We start from the raw sequence: 22500 nt of genomic DNA on the forward strand, positions 1-22500 counted from the left end.
AGAGAGAGACGATAGGGAGCCGTCGCGACGTACCCATGCAGCGCCGCCCGCCAACGCACAGAGGAGCGGAGGGGATCGGGCGCCAGGTCCGGGGGAAGGCTGGGAGGGAAGCTACGGCGCTGCTACCCAGCTTTCAACCCTTCGGGACCGGTGCTCCGCTCCTATCGCTCCGGCGAACAGGGTCCGCTACGCTTTCAACACCAGCGCCCGGCAGAGGGCTTGGAGAAGGCTCGCGCGGATCCTCGGCTCGGATCGCCTGGCTTCGCGGGAGCGGCCTTCGGCTAGGGCCGACGACGGCCGGACCGAGCAGATTTGGACCGGGGTGCGGGGCGAGTACCTGCCTCTCTCACGAAGGGAGTGTCACCGGTAAGAAGCCTCTTCCCACGTCTGCTTGCCGACTTACGCTCGCCCCGACGAGAGGCCCAACCGAAAGAGTGGAAAGGGGCAGAGATTTCCAGGGTCGCCCCACCAGGGATGCAATACCCCAGTGCAGGCAGTCGGCCCTGCCCCGAACCTACTCGGTGGTTTGAAGGTTAACCTCTTGGGGAAAAGCAGCGATTCGCCTCGCGGTGCGTGCCTCCGCGGATCTAAACCCCCTCGATCGATGTGGGGCCAGAGGACCCCTTTTCCCCGTACGAAACTGTCAGCTCACCATGGGCTCGACGTCCGTGGGTCGGGGAGTTGAGCGCTTACGCGCGGCGGGACCTTATAACCTGCAGCGGCTGAGGAGCGAAGATTTCCAGGGTGGGCCCCCGGGGATGCCATACCCCGAGCAGCCTGTCGGCCCCGCTCCTAGCACGCTGGCAAGCAATGGAGTCTTCCCCGCGGCAGCCACCGCCTTCGCCCTAGCCTCGCCGTCAGTCGATGAAGAACGTCGTTCGCCCTCCTCTGCTCGGGATTTGGAAACGGCCTGGCCTTCGCCTACTCCGTCGGGCAACTGCCTTCCGCCAGCCCCTTCCCTCGAATCCCCTTCTTCCATTTTAGACCCGATCAGGGGATTGGTCAGCCCAGCCCTGGGGTAGGAAGAGGGGTTGGGGTCGGTTCGGCTTCGGGTGCCCCCGCTCGGCCAAAGGTTCCCCTCGCTTTGGAAGCACGCGAGGTCGCGGAGGGTGTCGGGGTTATTTTCGGCTCCCTGGCTTCGCGGGAGCGGCCTTCGGCTAGGGCCGACGCCGTCCGGCCCGCGCAGATTTGGACCGGGGTCCGGGGCGAGTACCTGCCTCTCTCACGAAGGGAGTGTCACCGGTAAGAAGCCTCTTCCCACGTCTGCTTGCCGACTTACGCTCGCCCCGACGAGAGGCCCAACCGAAAGAGTGGAAAGGGGCAGAGATTTCCAGGGTCGCCCCACCAGGGATGCAATACCCCAGTGCAGACTGTCGGCCCTGCCCCGAACCTACTCGGTGGTTTGAAGGTTAACCTCTTGGGGAAAAGCAGCGATTCGCCTCGCGGTGCGTGCCTCCGCGGATCTAAACCCCCCTCGATCGATGTGGGGCCAGAGGACCCCTTTTCCCCGTACGAAACGGCCGGCTCACCATGGGCTCGACATCCGTGGGTCGGAGAGTTGAGCGCTTACGCGCGGCGGGACCTTATAACCTGCAGCGGCTGAGGAGCGAAGATTTCCAGGGTGGGCCCCCGGGGATGCCATACCCCGAGCAGCCAGTCGGCCCCGCTCCTAGCGCGCTGACGAGCAATGGAGTCTTCCCCGCGGCAGCCACCGCCCTCGCCTCGCCGTCGGTCGATGAAGAGCCGAGTTCGCCCTCCTCTGCTCGGGACTCGGAAACGGCCTGGCCTTCGCCTACTCCGTCGGGCAACTGCCTTCCGCCAGCCCCTTCCCTCGAATCCCCTTCTTCCATTTTAGACCCGATCAGGGGATTGGTCAGCCCAGCCCTGGGGTAGGAAGAGGGGTTGGGGTCGGTTCGGCTTCCGGTGCCCCCGCTCGGCCAAAGGTCCCCTCGCTTTGGAAGCACGCGAGGGTGCCGGGGTTATTTTCGGCTTGACGCCTAAGTCCGGTCCCTGCCGGCTCCCGTCGAGGCCCGCGGTCAAAACCAGCTCCCCGGCTGTCGGAGCCGGAGCCCCGCAGCCCGAGCGGACGCACCGAGTCCCTCATGTAAGGGATAGCCGCCCCTACGGAACGGCCCGGACTGGGACCAGGCTCCCCCAGGCGCCGAAGGGGTGGGTCGGCCGTGTTGCCGAAGCTTAGCCGGCGCTGATGACCGCAGCCCCTAACGACGCCCACAGGCGGGGGAGCCAAGGAGAGCACTAGGAAGACGTGGCGGGGTCGGACGGCTCAATTTCCAGGGTGGGACCCCGGGGGTTCAGTACCCCGGGCATCCGGTCGGTTTCGCCGGCGAGACCCCAAGCCTTCCACGGCCCCCTTCGTGGGTGCAGGGATACCGAGCAGGGTGGCTTAGACGCCAATTCCCCAGAAGTTTTAGGGATAGGGTTTGTCCGGGCGCCATCCGCAGCGACAACCTCGCAAAAGAAGCTCTCTTCCACAAAGCACGGGCAACGTTCGGGTGCGAGTGTTGGTCTCCCATGGTCTACCGACTCCCCCGGGCGGCCCAAGCGTTACGCCCACGGCCGGGCCCTCGAGCAGGCGCACCCCTGGTGCCTCTCGTAAGGGAAGGCTACGGTCCTCAACCCCTCGTATGGCGGGGAGGGCGCATTTGAAACGCTAAAGGACGAGCCCTGTTCGGGACCTGGCGGGGATCCGCGGATTGGCGAGAGGGATGGGTCTGCCGTTGGTCAGAGGGGACGCACCCCTGGGACGCAGTTTGGCATTAGCGACCGATGGCCCATCTACGACCATGTACTCCGGGAGCGCCAAGGAGGACGCGGGTGGGCTTTGGGGGCAGACTCAATTTCCAGGGTCTGGGCGCCGGGGGTGCAATACCCTTAAGCGCTCATGTCGGTTTCGTCTGCCGCCCGCCTCTGGCCCGGCTCCTAGTGACGGGTGCTGTGAACGTGCGATCGTGCTTGCGGTTGAAGAGTTCGAAGGCTACCGCTGGGGATAACACGCCCGGGGAATTTAGAAAACCCCCCCCCTCCGCTACAATCTCTGCTTCTGCCGGACTCGGAGGGGAGCCGCCCCGGGGGCGACCGCTCCCTCTCCTCTTCCGCGGCGTGCCGCGCGCTTCGCCGTCAGCAGCGGAGCGAACCTTTTTCTCGGTCCGCAGCTCTTCAGGCGTAGGCGGGCAGCGCTAACAGGGTACACTGGGGACCACTCGACCGCTACCGCTCCTACGGCAGACGACCCTACCTACCGCGGAAGCGCCACGGTGGGTCTAAGCCTCGTCCCCGCGAGGAGCAAGCGGGAGCCGTCCCTTTTCGTGCTGCGGAAATAAACCGTGGACACAGAAGTGTCTGCGCTCTCCGACCGGGCGGGGGGCGATTGGACTTGCCCGAGGGACACTAGGCGAGGCGCTACCGCGGGGAGCCGGAGCTCCTCGCTGGACGCTGCCGCCGCCAACGCCGCCGCCCCCCACCCACGGTACGGTGGAGTACGCCCGTTCCATACGCTTCGTAGCAAACCTCAGCCGAAGCAGAGAGTCCTACCGCTTGTGGCAGGAGCGGGGCCGTGCGAGGACCACACTGGCACCGCGCTACACAACCTTAGGCAGAGGACGACAGCCGCTCACGGGGAGCGGGGGATTGATGCGCGACCAAGACTGAGGCTAAGGAACGCTTTACCATAAACCGGCCGGGGCCAATACCCCTGACCGAGCAAAGTGCCTTGCCCCGCCGGATCGCGCTGTGTCAGATCGATCAAAAGAGCGGAGAGCCGAGACTCTACCGCTGGGAGTTTGTGGAGAACGGCCTGGCTTACGTCCCGTCCTCCCGCCCTCGACCTCACATGGCTAGCCTCACCCGCCGGGAGCCACCCCATTGGGGACCGTAGGGCGGAGAAGGGGTCTCCGCGTCCGGAATTTTACTTGTGGAGAACGGCCTGGCTTACGTCCCGTCCTCCCGCCCTCGACCTCACATGGCTAGCCTCACCCGCCGGGAGCCACCCCATTGGGGACCGTAGGGCGGAGAAGGGGTCTCCGCGTCCGGAATTTTACTTGTGGAGAACGGCCTGGCTTACGTCCCGTCCTCCCGCCCTCGACCTCACATGGCTAGCCTCACCCGCCGGGAGCCACCCCATTGGGGACCGTAGGGCGGAGAAGGGGTCTCCGCGTCCGGAATTTCTTGTGGAGAACGGCCTGGCTTACGTCCCGTTCTCCCGCCCTCGACCTCACATGGCTAGCCTACCCCGCCGGGCGCCGCTCCATTGGGGATACGGTACAGCAAAGCGCGACGCCGCACGATGCCAACACTTTGTGCAAAAACCTGGCAGAGTCGACCAAAACCTCGCTTCTTTGACCGGTATTTTTGATGCTTTTCTCTGCCGCCGAAGGTGCACTGAGGGTCGGATCGCCCAAAATTTTTATGTTTTTGTCTGCGGTTCTTCCGAGAGGTGCCCGCCTGGCAGTTCTTTTTCAGCAGCCTTCGAAGGACATCCGGCGGGCAAGCCAGGGGTCGGCAGCCGCCGGCGGTGAGCCTTCCCCGGCAGGAGCAGGGCAGCTCGGACCGCAAAATTTTTTCGACTTTCGCCGAGGCCAAAAGCCCATGCACTTCGAAATCCTGCCCGCAGCGCCGTCTCCTGTCAGACTTCCCATGCCGCCTGCGGTGGTCCTCGCCCGGCAGAGAGAATCCGGAGTCGCCCTCTCACCGGTTCTTTTTCACCATTCCGGAGCTCTGAAATCTGCCGGACACCGAGTGGCCGAGGACGCTTCCAGGAGGGCGGCAGCGAGAGGCAGAGTGCCACCGGTCGGGTCCCCGGTTCTCCCACACTTTGAAATTTTTTCCCCGTTTGTTCTGGTGGGATGGAGAGAGAGCGTGGCTTATGCGCCCTCTGCCCCGCGGTACGCCCTTGGCTAGCCTTACGCCGGTGGTTCGCCAGGCCACCGGCACCTTGTACAGCGGGGTCGGCGTGGCTTATGCGCCCTCTCCCCCGCGGTCCGCCCTGGCTAGCCTTACGCCGGTGGTTCGCCAGGCCACCGGCACCTTGTATGGCGGGGACGGCGTGGCTTATGCGCCCGTCAACCCACCTGCTCGCCCCGGCTAGCCTTTTACCCGGAGGGCGCCACGCTCCGGGTACCAGTGAGCGGCACGAACCCAGTCATACCATGCCGCTCACCTCGCGCCCTCTCCGGCCTCCGCCGCGGAGACCTCCCGCTCTGTTCTGCGGAGAGCGATTACGGGCACAATCTACAAAGTCCCCGATGGTTAAGGACGTAGACTGTTGAGCGGGACCTACACACTCTTGTAGCCGAAGGGGCTCGCCATTTCCCGCAGAAAATGGATCACCTCCCGCAGAGGAACATGAAATGCCCCTTCCCGCGGGACCCGAAGGACCGCCCTGTCCGAGCAGGCCTCCAGGACCACGGCACGCAAAAGCGACTCAGTCCCGCTGGCATTACGGATCTGACTTAGTGCAAAAGCCTGGCAGAGTCGACCAAAACTCCCCTTCTCTGACCGGTATTTTTGCTGCTTCTCTCTGCCGCCGAAGGTGCACTGAAAGTCGGACCGGTCGGTTTTGGTCTGCGGTTCTTCCGAGAGGTGCCCGTCTCGGGGTTCTTTTTCAGCAGCCTTCGAAGGCGATCCGGCGGGCAAGCCAGGGGTTGGCAGCCGCCGGCGGTAAGCCTTCCCCGGCAGGAGCAGGGCAGCTCGGACCGCAAAATTTTTTCGACTTTCGCCGAGGACAAAAAGCCCAGCCACTTAGAAAGCCTGCCGCGGCGCCGTCTCCTGTCAGACGTCCCCGCCGCCTGCGGTGGTCCTCGCCCGGCAGAGAGAAGCCGGATTCGCCCTCTCTCCGGTTCTTTTTCACCATTCCGGAGCTCTGAAATCTGCCGTACTCCGAGTGACCGAGGACGCTTCCAGGAGGGCGGCAGCGAGAGGCAGAGTGCCACCGGTCGGGTCCCCGGTTCTCCCACACTTTGAAATTTTTTCCCCGTTTGTACTGGTGGGATGGAGAGAGAGCGTGGCTTAAGCGCCCTCTGCCCCGCGGTCCGCCCTGGCTAGCCTTACGCCGGTGGTTCGCCAGGCCACCGGCACCTTGTATGGCGGGGACGGCGTGGCTTATGCGCCCGTCAACCCACCTGCTCGCCCCGGCTAGCCTTTTACCCGGAGGGCGCCACGCTCCGGGTACCAGTGAGCGGCACGAACCCAGTCATACCATGCCGCTCACCTCGCGCCCTCTCCGGCCTCCGCCGCGGAGACCTCCCGCTCTGTTCTGCGGAGAGCGATGACGGGCACAATCTACAAAGTCCCCGATGGTTAAGGACGTAGACTGTTGAGCGGGACCTACACACTCTTGTAGCCGAAGGGGCTCGCCATTTCCCGCAGAAAATGGATCACCTCCCGCAGAGGAACATGAAATGCCCCTTCCCGCGGGACCCGAAGGACCGCCCTGTCCGAGCAGGCCTCCAGGACCACGGCACGCAAAAGCGACTCAGTCCCGCTGGCATTACGGATCTGACTTAGTGCAAAAGCCTGGCAGAGTCGACCAAAACTCCCCTTCTCTGACCGGTATTTTTGCTGCTTCTCTCTGCCGCCGAAGGTGCACTGAAAGTCGGACCGGTCGGTTTTGGTCTGCGGTTCTTCCGAGAGGTGCCCGTCTCGGGGTTCTTTTTCAGCAGCCTTCGAAGGCGATCCGGCGGGCAAGCCAGGGGTTGGCAGCCGCCGGCGGTAAGCCTTCCCCGGCAGGAGCAGGGCAGCTCGGACCGCAAAATTTTTTCGACTTTCGCCGAGGACAAAAAGCCCAGCCACTTAGAAAGCCTGCCGCGGCGCCGTCTCCTGTCAGACGTCCCCGCCGCCTGCGGTGGTCCTCGCCCGGCAGTGAGAAACCAGAGTCGCCCTCTCTCCGGTTCTTTTTCACCATTCCGGAGCTCTGGAATCTGCCGTACTCCGAGTGACCGAGGACGCTTCCAGGAGGGCGGCAGCGAGAGGCAGAGTGCCACCGGTCGGGTCCCCGGTTCTCCCACACTTTGAAATTTTTTCCCCGTTTGTACTGGTGGGATGGAGAGAGAGCGTGGCTTAAGCGCCCTCTGCCCCGCGGTCCGCCCTGGCTAGCCTTACGCCGGTGGTTCGCCAGGCCACCGGCACCTTGTATGGCGGGGACGGCGTGGCTTATGCGCCCGTCAACCCACCTGCTCGCCCCGGCTAGCCTTTTACCCGGAGGGCGCCACGCTCCGGGTACCAGTGAGCGGCACGAACCCAGTCATACCATGCCGCTCACCTCGCGCCCTCTCCGGCCTCCGCCGCGGAGACCTCCCGCTCTGTTCTGCGGAGAGCGATGACGGGCACAATCTACAAAGTCCCCGATGGTTAAGGACGTAGACTGTTGAGCGGGACCTACACACTCTTGTAGCCGAAGGGGCTCGCCATTTCCCGCAGAAAATGGATCACCTCCCGCAGAGGAACATGAAATGCCCCTTCCCGCGGGACCCGAAGGACCGCCCTGTCCGAGCAGGCCTCCAGGACCACGGCACGCAAAAGCGACTCAGTCCCGCTGGCATTACGGATCTGACTTAGTGCAAAAGCCTGGCAGAGTCGACCAAAACTCCCCTTCTCTGACCGGTATTTTTGCTGCTTCTCTCTGCCGCCGAAGGTGCACTGAAAGTCGGACCGGTCGGTTTTGGTCTGCGGTTCTTCCGAGAGGTGCCCGTCTCGGGGTTCTTTTTCAGCAGCCTTCGAAGGCGATCCGGCGGGCAAGCCAGGGGTTGGCAGCCGCCGGCGGTAAGCCTTCCCCGGCAGGAGCAGGGCAGCTCGGACCGCAAAATTTTTTCGACTTTCGCCGAGGACAAAAAGCCCAGCCACTTAGAAAGCCTGCCGCGGCGCCGTCTCCTGTCAGACGTCCCCGCCGCCTGCGGTGGTCCTCGCCCGGCAGAGAGAAGCCGGATTCGCCCTCTCTCCGGTTCTTTTTCACCATTCCGGAGCTCTGAAATCTGCCGTACTCCGAGTGACCGAGGACGCTTCCAGGAGGGCGGCAGCGAGAGGCAGAGTGCCACCGGTCGGGTCCCCGGTTCTCCCACACTTAGAGAATTTTTCGCTTGGTGCTGCTGCGAGGACGTAGGTCTTTCGACCGGGGCAAGCCTGGAGGGCGGTAGCCGGGTTTGGCGCCCTATTCCCGGCTAGCTCTCGGCGGCTTCACCCGGTTGGAGCTCCGACTTCCATGGGCATGTTCCTCACCGGGACCTACGACAAAGTGTGGCCGAGGGACAGTGACACATTCCCGGGTAGCCTGAGTGGCTGCTCCCGCTGAGCCACTTCCATGGGCATTATTCCTCCCCGGGACTTGCCGCCAAGTCTTGGCCGGGGGACAGTGACACATTCCCGGCTAGCCTGAGTGGCTGCTCCCGCTGAGCCACTTCCATGGGCATTATTCCTCCCCGGGACTTGCCGCCAAGTCTTGGCCGGGGGACAGTGACACATTCCCGGGTAGCCTGAGTGGCTGCTCCCGCTGAGCCACTTCCATGGGCATTATTCCTCCCCGGGACTTGCCGCCAAGTCTTGGCCGGGGGACAGTGACACATTGCCGGGTAGCCTGAGTGGCTGCTCCCGCTGAGCTCTTACTTCCATGGGCATGTTCCTGACCGGGACCAACTACCAAGTGTGGCCGGGTTTCGAGCTCCAAACTCGGCTTGCACTTGGTGGCCAAGGGGGTCCCCTCCGCTCCAGGAAGGGCGCCCTCCAGCGGGCAGACGAGGGTACTTCTAGTCTGCCCGAGCTCCATGGGGCCCCTCTCGCCCCTAGGCTCCCCGCCCAGGGTTCCAGGGTCCCGGCTACAGCCACCCAGCCGAGTCCCATATAGGGTACCGGGCCTGGCAGGAATCATGCCGGAATTAGTGAGACCTCCTCGGCCGCGGCTCAGCCGCAAAACTCCCTTTCGCGGTTCTCTTCCCACCAACTTCCATGGGCATGTTCCTCACCGGGACCTCCGACCAAGTGTGGCCGGGGAACAGTCACCCATGCCCGGGCAGCCTCAGCGAGTGCTCCCGCTGAGGTCAACTTGGAGGTTGGAGCTCCGACTTCCATGGGCACTATTCCTCCCCGGGACCTGCCGCCAAGTCTGGCCGGGGGACAGTGACACATTCCCGGGTAGCCTGAGCGGATGCTCCCGCTGAACTCTTTAGTTCCATGGGCATGTTCCTCATCAGGAACCCAACGACCAAGGGTGGCCGAGGGACAGTGACACATTCTCGGGTAGCCTGAGTGGCTGCTCCCGCTGAGCTACTTCCATGAGCACTATTCCTCCCCGGGACCTGCCGCCAAGTCTGGCCGGGGGACAGTGACACATTCCCGGGTAGCCTGAGTGGCTGCTCCCGCTGAGCTACTTCCATGGGCACTATTCCTCCCCGGGACTTGCCGCCAAGTCTTGGCCGGGGGACAGTGACACATTCCCGGGTAGCCTGAGTGGCTGCTCCCGCTGAGGTACTTCCATGAGCACTATTCCTCCCCGGGACTTGCCGCCAAGTCTTGGCCGGGGGACAGTGACACATTCCCGGGTAGCCTGAGTGGCTGCTCCCGCTGAGCTCCGACTTCCATGGCCATGTTCCTCACCGGGACCTCCGACCAAGCCTGGCCGGGTTTCGAGCTCCAAACTCGGCTTGCACTTGGTGGCCAAGGGGGTCCCCTCCGCTCCGGAAAGGGCGCCCTCCAGCGGGCAGACGAGGGTACTTCTAGTCTGCCCGAGCTCCATGGGGCCCCTCTCGCCCCTAGGCTCCCCGCCCAGGGTTCCAGGGTCCCGGCTACAGCCACCCAGCCGAGTCCCATATAGGGTACCGGGCCTGGCAGGAATCATGCCGGAATTAGTGAGACCTCCTCGGCCGCGGCTCAGCCGCAAAACTCCCTTTCGCGGTTCTCTTCCCACCAACTTCCATGGGCATGTTCCTCACCGGGACCTCCGACCAAGTGTGGCCGGGGAACAGTCACCCATGCCCGGGCAGCCTCAGCGAGTGCTCCCGCTGAGGTCAACTTGGAGGTTGGAGCTCCGACTTCCATGGGCACTATTCCTCCCCGGGACCTGCCGCCAAGTCTGGCCGGGGGACAGTGACACATTCCCGGGTAGCCTGAGCGGATGCTCCCGCTGAACTCTTTAGTTCCATGGGCATGTTCCTCATCAGGAACCCAACGACCAAGGGTGGCCGAGGGACAGTGACACATTCTCGGGTAGCCTGAGTGGCTGCTCCCGCTGAGCTACTTCCATGAGCACTATTCCTCCCCGGGACCTGCCGCCAAGTCTGGCCGGGGGACAGTGACACATTCCCGTGTAGCCTGAGTGGCTGCTCCCGCTGAGCTACTTCCATGGGCACTATTCCTCCCCGGGACTTGCCGCCAAGTCTTGGCCGGGGGACAGTGACACATTCCCGGGTAGCCTGAGTGGCTGCTCCCGCTGAGCCACTTCCATGGGCACTATTCCTCCCCGGGACTTGCCGCCAAGTCTTGGCCGGGGGACAGTGACACATTCCCGGGTAGCCTGAGTGGCTGCTCCCGCTGAGCCACTTCCATGGGCACTATTCCTCCCCGGGACTTGCCGCCAAGTCTTGGCCGGGGGACAGTGACACATTGCCGGGTAGCCTGAGTGGCTGCTCCCGCTGAGCTCTTACTTCCATGGGCATGTTCCTGACCGGGACCAACTACCAAGTGTGGCCGGGTTTCGAGCTCCAAACTCGGCTTGCACTTGGTGGCCAAGGGGGTCCCCTCCGCTCCAGGAAGGGCGCCCTCCAGCGGGCAGACGAGGGTACTTCTAGTCTGCCCGAGCTCCATGGGGCCCCTCTCGCCCCTAGGCTCCCCGCCCAGGGTTCCAGGGTCCCGGCTACAGCCACCCAGCCGAGTCCCATATAGGGTACCGGGCCTGGCAGGAATCATGCCGGAATTAGTGAGACCTCCTCGGCCGCGGCTCAGCCGCAAAACTCCCTTTCGCGGTTCTCTTCCCACCAACTTCCATGGGCATGTTCCTCACCGGGACCTCCGACCAAGTGTGGCCGGGGAACAGTCACCCATGCCCGGGCAGCCTCAGCGAGTGCTCCCGCTGAGGTCAACTTGGAGGTTGGAGCTCCGACTTCCATGGGCACTATTCCTCCCCGGGACCTGCCGCCAAGTCTGGCCGGGGGACAGTGACACATTCCCGGGTAGCCTGAGCGGATGCTCCCGCTGAACTCTTTAGTTCCATGGGCATGTTCCTCATCAGGAACCCAACGACCAAGGGTGGCCGAGGGACAGTGACACATTCTCGGGTAGCCTGAGTGGCTGCTCCCGCTGAGCTACTTCCATGAGCACTATTCCTCCCCGGGACCTGCCGCCAAGTCAGGCCGGGGGACAGTGACACATTCCCGGGTAGCCTGAGTGGCTGCTCCCGCTGAGCTACTTCCATGGGCACTATTCCTCCCCGGGACTTGCCGCCAAGTCTTGGCCGGGGGACAGTGACACATTCCCGGGTAGCCTGAGTGGCTGCTCCCGCTGAGCTCTTACTTCCATGGGCATGTTCCTCACCGGGACCAACTACCAAGTGTGGCCGGGTTTCGAGCTCCAAACTCGGCTTGCACTTGGTGGCCAAGGGGGTCCCCTCCGCTCCGGGAAGGGCGCCCTCCAGCGGGCAGACGAGGGTACTTCTAGTCTGCCCGAGCTCCATGGGGCCCCTCTCGCCCCTAGGCTCCCCGCCCAGGGTTCCAGGGTCCCGGCTACAGCCACCCAGCCGAGTCCCATATAGGGTACCGGGCCTGGCAGGAATCATGCCGGAATTAGTGAGACCTCCTCGGCCGCGGCTCAGCCGCAAAACTCCCTTTCGCGGTTCTCTTCCCACCAACTTCCATGGGCATGTTCCTCACCGGGACCTCCGACCAAGTGTGGCCGGGGAACAGTCACCCATGCCCGGGCAGCCTCAGCGAGTGCTCCCGCTGAGGTCAACTTGGAGGTTGGAGCTCCGACTTCCATGGGCACTATTCCTCCCCGGGACCTGCCGCCAAGTCTGGCCGGGGGACAGTGACACATTCCCGGGTAGCCTGAGCGGATGCTCCCGCTGAACTCTTTAGTTCCATGGGCATGTTCCTCATCAGGAACCCAACGACCAAGGGTGGCCGAGGGACAGTGACACATTCTCGGGTAGCCTGAGTGGCTGCTCCCGCTGAGCTACTTCCATGAGCACTATTCCTCCCCGGGACCTGCCGCCAAGTCTGGCCGGGGGACAGTGACACATTCTCGGGTAGCCTGAGTGGCTGCTCCCGCTGAGCTACTTCCATGAGCACTATTCCTCCCCGGGACCTGCCGCCAAGTCTGGCCGGGGGACAGTGACACATTCCCGGGTAGCCTGAGTGGCTGCTCCCGCTGAGCTACTTCCATGGGCACTCTTCCTCCCCGGGACTTGCCGCCAAGTCTTGGCCGGGGGACAGTGACACATTCCCGGGTAAGCCTGAGCGGCTGCTCCCGCTGAACTCTTACTTCCATGGGCACTATTCCTCCCCGGGACTTGCCGCCAAGTCTTGGCCGGGGGACAGTGACACATTCCCGGGTAGCCTGAGTGGCTGCTCCCGCTGAGCTCCGACTTCCATGGCCATGTTCCTCACCGGGACCTCCGACCAAGCCTGGCCGGGTTTCGAGCTCCAAACTCGGCTTGCACTTGGTGGCCAAGGGGGTCCCCTCCGCTCCGGGAAGGGCGCCCTCCAGCGGGCAGACGAGGGTACTTCTAGTCTGCCCGAGCTCCATGGGGCCCCTCTCGCCCCTAGGCTCCCCGCCCAGGGTTCCAGGGTCACGGATCCAACCACCATGCCGAGTCCGGTTTGGGGACCGGGAATGGCAGGAATCAAGCCGGGATCGGTGCGCCCTCCTCGGCCGCGGCTTAGCGCAAAAACTCCCTTTCGCGGTTCTCTTCCCTTCAACTTCCATGGGCACGTTCCACACCGGGACCTACGACCAAGTGAGCCCGGGGAACAGTCACCCATGCCCGGGCAGCCTCAGCAAGTGCTCCAGCTGAGGTCAATTTGGAGTTTGGAGCTCCGACTTCCATGGGCATGTTCCTCACCGGGACCTACGACCAAGCGTGGCCGAGAACAGTGACACATTCCCGGGTAAGCCTTAGCGGCTTCTCCCGCTGAGCTCCTACTTCCATGAGCACTATTCCTCCCCGGGACTTGCCGCCAAGTCTGGCCTGGGGGGACAGTGACACATTCCCGGGAAGCCTGTGCGGCTGCTCCCGCTAGGCTCTTACTTCCATGGGCATTATTCCTCCCCGGGACTTGCCGCCAAGTCTGGCCGGGGGACAGTGACTCTTGGCCGGATAGGCCAAGTGGCTTCTCCCGCTGACTTGCCCCTTTGGAAGTAGTAGCTCCTACTTCCATGGGCATTATTCCTCTCCGGGACCTACTGCCAAGTGTGGCCGGGGAACAGTGACTCTTGGCCGGATAGGCCAAGTGGCTTCTCCCGCTGACTTGCCCCTTTGGAAGTAGGAGCTACGACTTCCATGGGCATTATTCCTCCCCGGGACCTACTGCCAAGTGTGGCCGGGGAACAGTGACTCTTGGCCGGATAGGCCAACTGGCTGCTCCCGCTTAAGTGCCCCTTTGGAAGTAGTAGCTCTCACTTCCATGGGCATTATTCCTCTCGCTGACCTACAGCCAGGTGTCTTCACCCTTTGGAAGTAGTAGCTCCTACTTCCGTGGGCATCATTCCTCCCCGGGACTTGCCGCCAAGTCAGGCCGGGGGACAGTGACATGTGGCCGGATAGGCCAAGTGGCTTCTCCCGCTGACTTGCCCCTTTGGAAGTAGTAGCTCCTACTTCCATGGGCATTATTCCTCCCCGGGACTTGCAGCCAAGTCTGGCCGGGGGACAGTGACTCTTGGCCGGATAGGCCAAGTGGCTTCTCCCGCTGACCTCACCCTTTGGAAGTAGTAGCTCCTACTTCCATGGGCATTATTCCTCCCCGGGACTTGCAGCCAAGTCTGGCCGGGGGACAGTGACTCTTGGCCGGATAGGCCAAGTGGCTTCTCCCGCTGACCTCACCCTTTGGAAGTAGGAGCTCCTACTTCCATGGGCATTATTCCTCCCCGGGACTTGCCGCCAAGTCTGGCCGGGGGACAGTGACATGTGGCCGGTCAGGCCAAGTGGCTTCTCCCGCTGACTTGCCCCTTTGGAAGTAGTAGCTCCTACTTCCATGGGCATTATTCCTCCCCGGGACCTACTGCCAAGTGTGGCCGGGGAACAGTGACCCTTGGCCGGATAGGCCAAGTGGCTTCTCCCGCTGACTTGCCCCTTTGGAAGTAGTACCTCCTACTTCCATGGGCATTATTCCTCCCCGGGACCTACTGCCAAGTGTGGCCGGGGAACAGTGACCCTTGGCCGGATAGGCCAAGTGGCTTCTCCCGCTGACTTGCCCCTTTGGAAGTAGTAGCTCCTACTTCCATGGGCATTATTCCTCCCCGGGACCTACTGCCAAGTGTGGCCGGGGAACAGTGACCCTTGGCCGGATAGGCCAAGTGGCTTCTCCCGCTGACTTGCCCCTTTGGAAGTAGTAGCTCCTACTTCCATGGGCATTATTCCTCCCCGGGACCTACTGCCAAGTGTGGCCGGGGAACAGTGACCCTTGGCCGGATAGGCCAAGTGGCTTCTCCCGCTGACTTGCCCCTTTGGAAGTAGTAGCTCCTACTTCCATGGGCATTATTCCTCCCCGGGACCTACTGCCAAGTGTGGCCGGGGAACAGTGACCCTTGGCCGGATAGGCCAAGTGGCTTCTCCCGCTGACTTGCCCCTTTGGAAGTAGTACCTCCTACTTCCATGGGCATTATTCCTCCCCGGGACCTACTGCCAAGTGTGGCCGGGGAACAGTGACCCTTGGCCGGATAGGCCAAGTGGCTTCTCCCGCTGACTTGCCCCTTTGGAAGTAGTAGCTCTTACTTCCATGGGCATTATACCTCTCGGGGACTTAGAGCCAAGTGTCTTCACCCTTTGAAGGTAGTAGCTCCTACTTCCATGGGCATTATTCCTCCCCGGGACCTACTGCCAAGTGTGGCCGGGGAACAGTGACCCTTGGCCGGGTAGGCCAAGTGGCTTCTCCCGCTGACTTGCCCCTTTGGAAGTAGTAGCTCCTACTTCCATGGGCATTATTCCTCCCCGGGACCTACTGCCAAGTGTGGCCGGGGAACAGTGACCCTTGGCCGGATAGGCCAAGTGGCTTCTCCCGCTGACTTGCCCCTTTGGAAGTAGTAGCTCCTACTTCCATGGGCATTATTCCTCCCCGGGACCTACTGCCAAGTCTGGCCGGGGAACAGTGACCCTTGGCCGGATAGGCCAAGTGGCTTCTCCCGCTGACTTGCCCCTTTGGAAGTAGTACCTCCTACTTCCATGGGCATTATTCCTCCCCGGGACCTACTGCCAAGTGTGGCCGGGGAACAGTGACCCTTGGCCGGATAGGCCAAGTGGCTTCTCCCGCTGACTTGCCCCTTTGGAAGTAGTAGCTCTTACTTCCATGGGCATTATACCTCTCGGGGACTTAGAGCCAAGTGTCTTCACCCTTTGAAGGTAGTAGCTCCTACTTCCATGGGCATTATTCCTCCCCGGGACCTACTGCCAAGTGTGGCCGGGGAACAGTGACCCTTGGCCGGGTAGGCCAAGTGGCTTCTCCCGCTGACTTGCCCCTTTGGAAGTAGTAGCTCCTACTTCCATGGGCATTATTCCTCCCCGGGACCTACTGCCAAGTGTGGCCGGGGAACAGTGACCCTTGGCCGGATAGGCCAAGTGGCTTCTCCCGCTGACTTGCCCCTTTGGAAGTAGGAGCTACGACTTCCATGGGCATTATTCCTCCCCGGGACCTACTGCCAAGTGTGGCCGGGGAACAGTGACCCTTGGCCGGATAGGCCAAGTGGCTTCTCCCGCTGACTTGCCCCTTTGGAAGTAGTAGCTCCTACTTCCATGGGCATTATTCCTCCCCGGGACCTACTGCCAAGTGTGGCCGGGGAACAGTGACCCTTGGCCGGATAGGCCAAGTGGCTTCTCCCGCTGACTTGCCCCTTTGGAAGTAGTACCTCCTACTTCCATGGGCATTATTCCTCCCCGGGACCTACTGCCAAGTGTGGCCGGGGAACAGTGACCCTTGGCCGGATAGGCCAAGTGGCTTCTCCCGCTGACTTGCCCCTTTGGAAGTAGTAGCTCTTACTTCCATGGGCATTATACCTCTCGGGGACTTAGAGCCAAGTGTCTTCACCCTTTGAAGGTAGTAGCTCCTACTTCCATGGGCATTATTCCTCCCCGGGACCTACTGCCAAGTGTGGCCGGGGAACAGTGACCCTTGGCCGGATAGGCCAAGTGGCTTCTCCCGCTGACTTGCCCCTTTGGAAGTAGTAGCTCCTACTTCCATGGGCATTATTCCTCCCCGGGACCTACTGCCAAGTGTGGCCGGGGAACAGTGACCCTTGGCCGGATAGGCCAAGTGGCTTCTCCCGCTGACTTGCCCCTTTGGAAGTAGGAGCTACGACTTCCATGGGCATTATTCCTCCCCGGGACCTACTGCCAAGTGTGGCCGGGGAACAGTGACCCTTGGCCGGATAGGCCAAGTGGCTTCTCCCGCTGACTTGCCCCTTTGGAAGTAGTAGCTCCTACTTCCATGGGCATTATTCCTCCCCGGGACCTACTGCCAAGTGTGGCCGGGGAACAGTGACCCTTGGCCGGATAGGCCAAGTGGCTTCTCCCGCTGACTTGCCCCTTTGGAAGTAGTACCTCCTACTTCCATGGGCATTATTCCTCCCCGGGACCTACTGCCAAGTGTGGCCGGGGAACAGTGACCCTTGGCCGGATAGGCCAAGTGGCTTCTCCCGCTGACTTGCCCCTTTGGAAGTAGTAGCTCTTACTTCCATGGGCATTATACCTCTCGGGGACTTAGAGCCAAGTGTCTTCACCCTTTGAAGGTAGTAGCTCCTACTTCCATGGGCATTATTCCTCCCCGGGACCTACTGCCAAGTGTGGCCGGGGAACAGTGACCCTTGGCCGGGTAGGCCAAGTGGCTTCTCCCGCTGACTTGCCCCTTTGGAAGTAGTAGCTCCTACTTCCATGGGCATTATTCCTCCCCGGGACCTACTGCCAAGTGTGGCCGGGGAACAGTGACCCTTGGCCGGATAGGCCAAGTGGCTTCTCCCGCTGACTTGCCCCTTTGGAAGTAGTAGCTCCTACTTCCATGGGCATTATTCCTCCCCGGGACCTACTGCCAAGTGTGGCCGGGGAACAGTGACCCTTGGCCGGATAGGCCAAGTGGCTTCTCCCGCTGACTTGCCCCTTTGGAAGTAGTAGCTCCTACTTCCATGGGCATTATTCCTCCCCGGGACCTACTGCCAAGTGTGGCCGGGGAACAGTGACCCTTGGCCGGGTAGGCCAAGTGGCTTCTCCCGCTGACTTGCCCCTTTGGAAGTAGTAGCTCCTACTTCCATGGGCATTATTCCTCCCCGGGACCTACTGCCAAGTGTGGCCGGGGAACAGTGACCCTAAACCGGGTAGGCCAAGTGGCTTCTCCCGCTGACTTGCCCCTTTGGAAGTAGTAGCTCCTACTTCCATGGGCATTATTCCTCCCCGGGACCTACTGCCAAGTGTGGCCGGGGAACAGGGACCCTTGGCCGGGTAGACCAAGTGGCTTCTCCCGCTGACTTGCCCCTTTGGAAGTAGAGGCTCCTACTTCCATGGGCATTATTCCTCCCCGGGACCTACTGCCAAGTGTGGCCGGGGAACAGTGACCCTTGGCCGGATAGGCCAAGTGGCTTCTCCCGCTGACTTGCCCCTTTGGAAGTAGTAGCTCCTACTTCCATGGGCATTATTCCTCCCCGGGACCTACTGCCAAGTGTGGCCGGGGAACAGTGACCCTTGGCCGGATAGGCCAAGTGGCTTCTCCCGCTGACTTGCCCCTTTGGAAGTAGTAGCTCCTACTTCCATGGGCATTATTCCTCCCCGGGACCTACTGCCAAGTGTGGCCGGGGAACAGTGACCCTTGGCCGGGTAGGCCAAGTGGCTTCTCCCGCTGACTTGCCCCTTTGGAAGTAGAGGCTCCTACTTCCATGGGCATTATTCCTCCCCGGGACCTACTGCCAAGTGTGGCCGGGGAACAGTGACCCTTGGCCGGATAGGCCAACTGGCTGCTCCCGCTGACTTGCCCCTTTGGAAGTAGAGGCTCCTACTTCCATGGGCATTATTCCTCCCCGGGACCTACTGCCAAGTGTGGCCGGGGAACAGTGACCCTTGGCCGGATAGGCCAACTGGCTGCTCCCGCTGACTTGCCCCTTTGGAAGTAGGAGCTCTTACTTCCATGGGCATTATACCTCTCGGGCACTTAGAGCCAAGTGTCTTCACCCTTTGGAGGTAGTAGCTCCTACTTCCATGGGCATTATTCCTCCCCGGGACCTACTGCCAAGTGTGGCCGGGGAACAGTGACTCTTGGCCGGATAGGCCAACTGGCTTCTCCCGCTGACTTGCCCCTTTGGAAGTAGGAGCTCTTACTTCCATGGGCATTATTCCTCCTCGGGACCTACTGCCAAGTGTGGCCGGGGAACAGTGACTCTTGGCCGGATAGGCCAACTGGCTTCTCCCGCTGACTTGCCCCTTTGGAAGTAGGAGCTCTTACTTCCATGGGCATTATTCCTCCTCGGGACCTACTGCCAAGTGTGGCCGGGGAACAGTGACTCTTGGCCGGATAGGCCAACTGGCTTCTCCCGCTGACTTGCCCCTTTGGAAGTAGGAGCTCTTACTTCCATGGGCATTATTCCTCCCCGGGACCTACTGCCAAGTGTGGCCGGGGAACAGTGACCCTTGGCCGGATAGGCCAACTGGCTGCTCCCGCTGACTTGCCCCTTTGGAAGTAGAGGCTCCTACTTCCATGGGCATTATTCCTCCCCGGGACCTACTGCCAAGTGTGGCCGGGGAACAGTGACCCTTGGCCGGATAGGCCAACTGGCTGCTCCCGCTGACTTGCCCCTTTGGAAGTAGGAGCTCTTACTTCCATGGGCATTATACCTCTCGGGGTCTTAGAGCCAAGTGTCTTCACCCTTTGAAGGTAGTAGCTCCTACTTCCATGGGCATTATTCCTCCCCGGGACCTACTGCCAAATGTGGCCGGGGAACAGTGACTCTAGGCCGGATAGGCCAACTGGCTTCTCCCGCTGACTTGCCCCTTTGGAAGTAGTAGCTCCTACTTCCATGGGCATTATTCCTCCCCGGGACCTACTGCCAAGTGTGGCCGGGGAACAGTGACTCTTGGCCGGATAGGCCAACTGGCTTCTCCCGCTGACTTGCCCCTTTGGAAGTAGTAGCTCCTACTTCCATGGGCATTATTCCTCCCCGGGACCTACTGCCTAGTGTAGCCGGGGAACAGTGACTCTTGGCCGGATAGGCCAACTGGCTTCTCCCGCTGACTTGCCCCTTTGGAAGTAGGAGCTCTTACTTCCAAGGGCATTACACCTCTCGGGCACTTAGAGCCAAGTGTCTTCACCCTTTGGAGGTAGTAGCTCCTACTTCCATGGGCATTATTCCTCCCAGGGACCTACTGCCAAATGTGGCCGGGGAACAGTGACTCTAGGCCGGATAGGCCAACTGGCTTCTCCCGCTGACTTGCCCCTTTGGAAGTAGTAGCTCCTACTTCCAAGGGCATTATTCCTCCCCGGGACCTACTGCCTAGTGTGGCCGGGGAACAGTGACTCTTGGCCGGATAGGCCAACTGGCTTCTCCCGCTGACTTGCCCCTTTGGAAGTAGTAGCTCCTACTTCCATGGGCATTATTCCTCCCCGGGACCTACTGCCTAGTGTAGCCGGGGAACAGTGACTCTTGGCCGGATAGGCCAACTGGCTTCTCCCGCTGACTTGCCCCTTTGGAAGTAGGAGCTCTTACTTCCAAGGGCATTACACCTCTCGGGCACTTAGAGCCAAGTGTCTTCACCCTTTGGAGGTAGTAGCTCCTACTTCCATGGGCATTATTCCTCCCAGGGACCTACTGCCAAATGTGGCCGGGGAACAGTGACTCTAGGCCGGATAGGCCAACTGGCTTCTCCCGCTGACTTGCCCCTTTGGAAGTAGTAGCTCCTACTTCCATGGGCATTATTCCTCCCCGGGACCTACTGCCTAGTGTGGCCGGGGAACAGTGACTCTTGGCCGGATAGGCGAAGTGGCTTCTCCCGCTGACTTGCCCCTTTGGAAGTAGGAGCTCCTACTTCCATGGGCATTATTCCTCCCCGGGACTTGCCGCCAAGTCTGGCCGGGGGACAGTGACACTTGGCCGGGTAGGCGAAGTGGCTTCTCCCGCTGACTTGCCCCTTTGGAAGTAGGAGCTCCTACTTCCATGGGCATTATTCCTCCCCGGGACTTGCCGCCAAGTCTGGCCGGGGGACAGTGACACTTGGCCGGGTAGGCGAAGTGGCTTCTCCCGCTGACTTGCCCCTTTGGAAGTAGGAGCTCCTACTTCCATGGGCATTATTCCTCCCCGGGACTTGCCGCCAAGTCTGGCCGGGGGACAGTGACACTTGGCCGGGTAGGCGAAGTGGCTTCTCCCGCTGACTTGCCCCTTTGGAAGTAGGAGCTCCTACTTCCATGGGCATTATTCCTCCCCGGGACTTGCCGCCAAGTCTGGCCGGGGGACAGTGACACTTGGCCGGGTAGGCGAAGTGGCTTCTCCCGCTGACTTGCCCCTTTGGAAGTAGGAGCTCCTACTTCCATGGGCATTATTCCTCCCCGGGACTTGCCGCCAAGTCTGGCCGGGGGACAGTGACACTTGGCCGGGTAGGCGAAGTGGCTTCTCCCGCTGACTTGCCCCTTTGGAAGTAGGAGCTCCTACTTCCATGGGCATTATTCCTCCCCGGGACTTGCCGCCAAGTCTGGCCGGGGAACAGTGACATGCGGCCGGATACGGCCGAGCGGCTGCTCCCGCTGACGTCATCACTTTGGAAGTAGGAGCTCCTACTTCCATGGGCTTGTTCCTCCCCGGGACTTGCCGCCAAGTCTGGCCGGGGGACAGTGACATGTGGCCGGATAGGCCAACTGGCTGCTCCCGCTGAGCTCCTACTTCCATGGGCTTGCCCCTCCCCGGGACTTGCCGCCAAGTCTGGCCGGGGAACAGTGACATGCGGCCGGATACGGCCGAGCGGCTGCTCCCGCTGACGTCATCACTTTGGAAGTAGGAGCTCCTACTTCCATGGGCTTGTTCCTCCCCGGGACTTGCCGCCAAGTCTGGCCGGGGGACAGTGACATGTGGCCGCATAGGCCAACTGGCTGCTCCCGCTGAGCTCCTACTTCCATGGGCTTGCCCCTCCCCGGGACTTGCCGCCAAGTCTGGCCGGGGGACAGTGACATGCCGCCGGATACGGCCGAGCGGCTGCTCCCGCTGACGTCATCACTTTGGAAGTAGGAGCTCCTACTTCCATGGGCTTGTTCCTCCCCGGGACTTGCCGCCAAGTCTGGCCGGGGGACAGTGACATGTGGCCGCATAGGCCAACTGGCTGCTCCCGCTGAGCTCCTACTTCCATGGGCTTGTTCCTCCCCGGGACTTGCCGCCAAGTCTGGCCGGGGGACAGTGACATGCCGCCGGATACGGCCGAGCGGCTGCTCCCGCTGACGTCATCACTTTGGAAGTAGGAGCTCCTACTTCCATGGGCTTGTTCCTCCCCGGGACTTGCCGCCAAGTCTGGCCGGGGGACAGTGACATGTGGCCGGATAGGCCAACTGGCTGCTCCCGCTGAGCTCCTACTTCCATGGGCTTGCCCCTCCCCGGGACTTGCCGCCAAGTCTGGCCGGGGAACAGTGACATGCGGCCGGATACGGCCGAGCGGCTGCTCCCGCTGACGTCATCACTTTGGAAGTAGGAGCTCCTACTTCCATGGGCTTGTTCCTCCCCGGGACTTGCCGCCAAGTCTGGCCGGGGGACAGTGACATGTGGCCGGATAGGCCAACTGGCTGCTCCCGCTGAGCTCCTACTTCCATGGGCTTGCCCCTCCCCGGGACTTGCCGCCAAGTCTGGCCGGGGGACAGTGACATGCGGCCGGATACGGCCGAGCGGCTGCTCCCGCTGACGTCATCACTTCGGAAGTCCATGCTCGGGGCAAGGCTCGCACTCCAGGCGAGAACCAGCTCTGCGGGGCCGGCGGCGCGTGCTTGGCCGAGCCCCCGTGACCAACGGGGGCTAGACGTCGGAGGCATGCCCGCAGAGGTGCACCCCTCGCCGGCCACACTCTCTGACATCCTCCGGCCTCTGCTCCGCGCCTACGTTCTACGCGGCTTATGTCTGCCACTGCACGGCACTCAATGTATCACTCTGCATCACTCGCCGCCCTTGCCCAATGATCCATGACTTTATGCTTTGTGTGCTGCCCGCGGCCCTGCTGGCTCTCGCCAATGACGGAGGCACACTGCTCTCTCCGGCTCTCGCTCTCGGGGCATGCCGGCACACGCGCGCCCCCTTCACCGGCCACTACTGCGCTCGCTACACGGCTACACGCAGCGAAGCCCCCTGCTC

The sequence above is a fragment of the Engystomops pustulosus genome, unplaced genomic scaffold (genome assembly GCF_040894005.1).
Source record: "Engystomops pustulosus unplaced genomic scaffold, aEngPut4.maternal MAT_SCAFFOLD_686, whole genome shotgun sequence".
NCBI lineage: Eukaryota > Metazoa > Chordata > Amphibia > Anura > Leptodactylidae > Engystomops > Engystomops pustulosus.